Raw genomic sequence first — 6821 nt, 5'->3', positions numbered from 1 at the left:
TTTGTGTTCAATCATTGTGTTTTGCAATCGGGCCGTAGTTGGATTTTACTTATGTGTCAAATCTGTCCGAGTTTATTCCCTTGTTGCGCCGAATTTCTGTCCGTGTTTGTACCCTGTCGCGAGTCGTCAATATTCTGTCCGTTCTTGTGTTGGTTCGTTGTCTTGAATCTCCCCATAATTGTGTCCACAAATCTGTCCAAGTGCGTCTTCTAGTTCCGTCCATAGTGCCTTGAAATTCTGTCTTGTGTTCCATCGTTGGCTTGTCTATTGCTGTCCATAATTTCTGGTATCATTGTTTTGAGTTATCCAACTTGTTTACTTGGTTTTTCAAATCTGAATTGTGGTGAAACTTGTTGGTATTTGTGAATCTTGAGAGAACCTACAAGAATCTTGAGTTTCTCGACCACAATCTTGAAATTCTTGAAGTTCTTGATAACTTCCTTGAAAGTTCTTGAAGATTCCTTGTGCGTGTGAATTGGCTGAACCAAATCCGGAAAATAGTCCAATCGGCCAAGCTTGTGTTGTGTTGTTCGTATAAGTCAAAAAAAAAAAAAGAAACGAAAAACAAGAAAGAAAGTCCGAAGTTTATTGCCAAAATCAATCACGGATTACATCTTGTATCCAAGACTACAAAAAGGAAAAAAAAATTTCAAAAGTTTCGGTCCACTACTACTTCTTGAAGTTCTTGAACCTCTTGATTCTTGGAAATTTGTTTCGTCCGTCTAGCGAACAATTTCTTGTACTCTCGAGCATTGGTGAAAGGCTTTCTTGGAGTCTTTGCTTCTATCTAGGGAATATCTTGGGTAACCCATTGGGGGGGGAGCCTGAGGAGGGTTGATTGCGTCACGTTGTTGAGATTCCATCTAGTTGCTATTGTCTTGAACAAACATCCGAAACTGCCTTGGGTGTGTTTGAACAGAAAATCCGAGCTTGACCTTGTGCTTGCAAGTTAAGGCTAACGTGGGTGGGTCTTTAATAGCCTACCTTCCAACCGTACAAAAGGTTTCCAACCGAATTGTTCTTTCGGGAGTTGGAAGTGACAAAGTGTGCAGTCTCATCATTGATGGTAGTTGCACCAATGTAGCAAGTTTGCCCATGGTAGAGAGCTTGGGACTTCCAACGACTAGACATCCACACCCGTACCGACTACAATGGCTAAGCGAAGATGGTGAAGTACGTGTCTACAAACAGGTACGTCTTCCTTTCTCCATTGGCAACCACATTGACGAAGTTGTTTGTGATGTTGTCCCCATGCATGCTACCCATGTAATTTTAGGAAGACCCTGGCAATTTGATAAGCATGTCACTTTTGATGGTAGATCTAATAAGTACACTCTCTTGCACATTGGAACGAGAATGTGACTTAGACCGACAAAAGAGGAAACAAAAGACGGCCGAATCTGGAAATTGCTCCACTTCCACAAATGAGCATTCGGCCAAGGGTCATACACTGATTAAATCAAGCACTAGGAAGCAAAACATGATAATCAAGGCTAAGGAAGTTAGGAAATGTGTGAATTCTGATCAGCCTGTATTACTCATGATTTGCAAACATGTACTCTTGAATGTTGATGAACTCGATAGGGCATTGCCTTCGGGAGTAGTTGCTTTGTCGCAGGTTAAGCAAGGAGAGAATGAGTTGATCATGGCATGCTCCATCCCTAACTCCATTGGTGAGTATCAGAATCTTCATGAAGTTTGCCTCTTAAGTGTTGTATCCCTTTACGATCCATTGGTATTTAACTTCACCCATGAGTCTGTTTTGCTTGTTGGGAGGAGTAATGGAGTTTCAATGGGGGTTCTTGCGCTTGAATCTTGTCCTATGCCTTCTTACCCTTTTGCAACAAGTGTTCCAAGTGATGATCAGTCTAATGCAGTTGAACGTGTTCAAAGTGCTCTTCATTATATCAGTTGCATTTTGGAGGATCCAAAAAGATGTAACCGAAGCTATATGCGTTATCTTCGAGGAGTCATTGGAGTAAAGCCATGAGTTTTTCTTGGCTGGCTGTGAGCATTTTCAAACTGACCAAGAGACATGTGCACCGCATTATAATAATCATGACGTATGCAAGTATCATTCAATCTAAGAGGGCCAATATGTGGTGGCATTAGATTTGAGGTTTCGTACTCCAACTCTTGCTAGTATCATTCATTTCCATCCAGATTTGAGGACAAATCCTTCTCAAGTGGAGGGGACTGATGTGTGCACGGATGGCGGCCTTGACTCAAGGCTTCCATAGGAACATTGAAGGCTTGGAAGTTGCTAATCAAGGCATCTACACATTGATCCAAGTCAAGGAAGCATCAAGCGCGGCCTTAGCTACTTGGGCCGAGCACTAGGAATGTTAGCATTGTTAGTCGTATGAGTTGTTAGTTGGTTTTGATCATTATCGAGTCATTAGTTGTTAGTTGGTTTGTTAGTCGTGTTTTAATTAATAGTTTATTGGTTATTGGAGTCAAACAATCGGCCCACTCATGTTCAAGAGTGGATCGAGCTCCTTTTCTAGTTTAGGTTGGTGGGCCGCCAATCCTTGACCACAAAGGTTTCTAGCCTATAAAAAGGCGCCTTTTGTACCAGCAAAGGTTAGACACTTTTGATAATAAAATTTCAATTTGTTCTCTTACAATTTCGAGAGTACATTCCTACTTGCTTGGCAAGGGTTATTTGAGCAATCACGCGTGACGTCCTTGGTTGTTCATCCGGCCTATCTACTTGAGTAACCACCTCAATTGGAGTCGCCGTTCTACCGCCTTGAATCGAGTTGAGTCGTCCCTCTTGGTTCTAGGTTCCGTAATCCAAACGGTTGAGTATCCCTCTAGGTCCTTGGGCAATCGTGCTACGTGTCTCGGAACGAGTTGACCGAGGAACGTATCAGTTGGCTTCAGAGCTGGTTGAGGTATCAAGTCGTTATATCCTCGTACTTGTTCTTGTCTAGTTCGTTTTAGGGTTCCTATTTTTCCGCTGTCTTGTTTGTTTGTTGCATCGCTAGTTGTTTCTTCGTTGTTCACAAATCTGTCCGAAGTTGTTTTGCCATTGGCGTCGTCAATTTCTGTCCGTTTTGTGTTCAATCATTGTGTTTTGCAATCGGGCCGTAGTTGGATTTTACTTATGTGTCAAATCTGTCCGAGTTTATTCCCTTGTTGCGCCGAATTTCTGTCCGTGTTTGTACCCTGTCGCGAGTCGTCAATATTCTGTCCGTTCTTGTGTTGGTTCGTTGTCTTGAATCTCCCCATAATTGTGTCCACAAATCTGTCCAAGTGCGTCTTCTAGTTCCGTCCATAGTGCCTTGAAATTCTGTCTTGTGTTCCATCGTTGGCTTGTCTATTGCTGTCCATAATTTCTGGTATCATTGTTTTGAGTTATCCAACTTGTTTACTTGGTTTTTCAAATCTGAATTGTGGTGAAACTTGTTGGTATTTGTGAATCTTGAGAGAACCTACAAGAATCTTGAGTTTCTCGACCACAATCTTGAAATTCTTGAAGTTCTTGATAACTTCCTTGAAAGTTCTTGAAGATTCCTTGTGCGTGTGAATTGGCTGAACCAAATCCGGAAAATAGTCCAATCGGCCAAGCTTGTGTTGTGTTGTTCGTATAAGTCAAAAAAAAAAAAAGAAACGAAAAACAAGAAAGAAAGTCCGAAGTTTATTGCCAAAATCAATCACGGATTACATCTTGTATCCAAGACTACAAAAAGGAAAAAAAAATTTCAAAAGTTTCGGTCCACTACTACTTCTTGAAGTTCTTGAACCTCTTGATTCTTGGAAATTTGTTTCGTCCGTCTAGCGAACAATTTCTTGTACTCTCGAGCATTGGTGAAAGGCTTTCTTGGAGTCTTTGCTTCTATCTAGGGAATATCTTGGGTAACCCATTGGGGGGGGAGCCTGAGGAGGGTTGATTGCGTCACGTTGTTGAGATTCCATCTAGTTGCTATTGTCTTGAACAAACATCCGAAACTGCCTTGGGTGTGTTTGAACAGAAAATCCGAGCTTGACCTTGTGCTTGCAAGTTAAGGCTAACGTGGGTGGGTCTTTAATAGCCTACCTTCCAACCGTACAAAAGGTTTCCAACCGAATTGTTCTTTCGGGAGTTGGAAGTGACAAAGTGTGCAGTCTCATCATTGATGGTAGTTGCACCAATGTAGCAAGTTTGCCCATGGTAGAGAGCTTGGGACTTCCAACGACTAGACATCCACACCCGTACCGACTACAATGGCTAAGCGAAGATGGTGAAGTACGTGTCTACAAACAGGTACGTCTTCCTTTCTCCATTGGCAACCACATTGACGAAGTTGTTTGTGATGTTGTCCCCATGCATGCTACCCATGTAATTTTAGGAAGACCCTGGCAATTTGATAAGCATGTCACTTTTGATGGTAGATCTAATAAGTACACTCTCTTGCACAATGGAACGAGAATGTGACTTAGACCGACAAAAGAGGAAACAAAAGACGGCCGAATCTGGAAATTGCTCCACTTCCACAAATGAGCATTCGGCCAAGGGTCATACACTGATTAAATCAAGCACTAGGAAGCAAAACATGATAATCAAGGCTAAGGAAGTTAGGAAATGTGTGAATTCTGATCAGCCTGTATTACTCATGATTTGCAAACATGTACTCTTGAATGTTGATGAACTCGATAGGGCATTGCCTTCGGGAGTAGTTGCTTTGTCGCAGGTTAAGCAAGGAGAGAATGAGTTGATCATGGCATGCTCCATCCCTAACTCCATTGGTGAGTATCAGAATCTTCATGAAGTTTGCCTCTTAAGTGTTGTATCCCTTTACGATCCATTGGTATTTAACTTCACCCATGAGTCTGTTTTGCTTGTTGGGAGGAGTAATGGAGTTTCAATGGGGGTTCTTGCGCTTGAATCTTGTCCTATGCCTTCTTACCCTTTTGCAACAAGTGTTCCAAGTGATGATCAGTCTAATGCAGTTGAACGTGTTCAAAGTGCTCTTCATTATATCAGTTGCATTTTGGAGGATCCAAAAAGATGTAACCGAAGCTATATGCGTTATCTTCGAGGAGTCATTGGAGTAAAGCCATGAGTTTTTCTTGGCTGGCTGTGAGCATTTTCAAACTGACCAAGAGACATGTGCACCGCATTATAATAATCATGACGTATGCAAGTATCATTCAATCTAAGAGGGCCAATATGTGGTGGCATTAGATTTGAGGTTTCGTACTCCAACTCTTGCTAGTATCATTCATTTCCATCCAGATTTGAGGACAAATCCTTCTCAAGTGGAGGGGACTGATGTGTGCACGGATGGCGGCCTTGACTCAAGGCTTCCATAGGAACATTGAAGGCTTGGAAGTTGCTAATCAAGGCATCTACACATTGATCCAAGTCAAGGAAGCATCAAGCGCGGCCTTAGCTACTTGGGCCGAGCACTAGGAATGTTAGCATTGTTAGTCGTATGAGTTGTTAGTTGGTTTTGATCATTATCGAGTCATTAGTTGTTAGTTGGTTTGTTAGTCGTGTTTTAATTAATAGTTTATTGGTTATTGGAGTCAAACAATCGGCCCACTCATGTTCAAGAGTGGATCGAGCTCCTTTTCTAGTTTAGGTTGGTGGGCCGCCAATCCTTGACCACAAAGGTTTCTAGCCTATAAAAAGGCGCCTTTTGTACCAGCAAAGGTTAGACACTTTTGATAATAAAATTTCAATTTGTTCTCTTACAATTTCGAGAGTACATTCCTACTTGCTTGGCAAGGGTTATTTGAGCAATCACGCGTGACGTCCTTGGTTGTTCATCCGGCCTATCTACTTGAGTAACCACCTCAATTGGAGTCGCCGTTCTACCGCCTTGAATCGAGTTGAGTCGTCCCTCTTGGTTCTAGGTTCCGTAATCCAAACGGTTGAGTATCCCTCTAGGTCCTTGGGCAATCGTGCTACGTGTCTCGGAACGAGTTGACCGAGGAACGTATCAGTTGGCTTCAGAGCTGGTTGAGGTATCAAGTCGTTATATCCTCGTACTTGTTCTTGTCTAGTTCGTTTTAGGGTTCCTATTTTTCCGCTGTCTTGTTTGTTTGTTGCATCGCTAGTTGTTTCTTCGTTGTTCACAAATCTGTCCGAAGTTGTTTTGCCATTGGCGTCGTCAATTTCTGTCCGTTTTGTGTTCAATCATTGTGTTTTGCAATCGGGCCGTAGTTGGATTTTACTTATGTGTCAAATCTGTCCGAGTTTATTCCCTTGTTGCGCCGAATTTCTGTCCGTGTTTGTACCCTGTCGCGAGTCGTCAATATTCTGTCCGTTCTTGTGTTGGTTCGTTGTCTTGAATCTCCCCATAATTGTGTCCACAAATCTGTCCAAGTGCGTCTTCTAGTTCCGTCCATAGTGCCTTGAAATTCTGTCTTGTGTTCCATCGTTGGCTTGTCTATTGCTGTCCATAATTTCTGGTATCATTGTTTTGAGTTATCCAACTTGTTTACTTGGTTTTTCAAATCTGAATTGTGGTGAAACTTGTTGGTATTTGTGAATCTTGAGAGAACCTACAAGAATCTTGAGTTTCTCGACCACAATCTTGAAATTCTTGAAGTTCTTGATAACTTCCTTGAAAGTTCTTGAAGATTCCTTGTGCGTGTGAATTGGCTGAACCAAATCCGGAAAATAGTCCAATCGGCCAAGCTTGTGTTGTGTTGTTCGTATAAGTCAAAAAAAAAAAAAGAAACGAAAAACAAGAAAGAAAGTCCGAAGTTTATTGCCAAAATCAATCACGGATTACATCTTGTATCCAAGACTACAAAAAGGAAAAAAAAATTTCAAAAGTTTCGGTCCACTACTACTTCTTGAAGTTCTTGAACCTCTTGATTCTTGG

This window comes from Coffea arabica, chromosome 2e (assembly GCF_036785885.1).
Source record: "Coffea arabica cultivar ET-39 chromosome 2e, Coffea Arabica ET-39 HiFi, whole genome shotgun sequence".
In the NCBI taxonomy this organism is placed as follows: Eukaryota; Viridiplantae; Streptophyta; class Magnoliopsida; order Gentianales; family Rubiaceae; genus Coffea; species Coffea arabica.
This window is presented reverse-complemented; position numbering follows the sequence as displayed.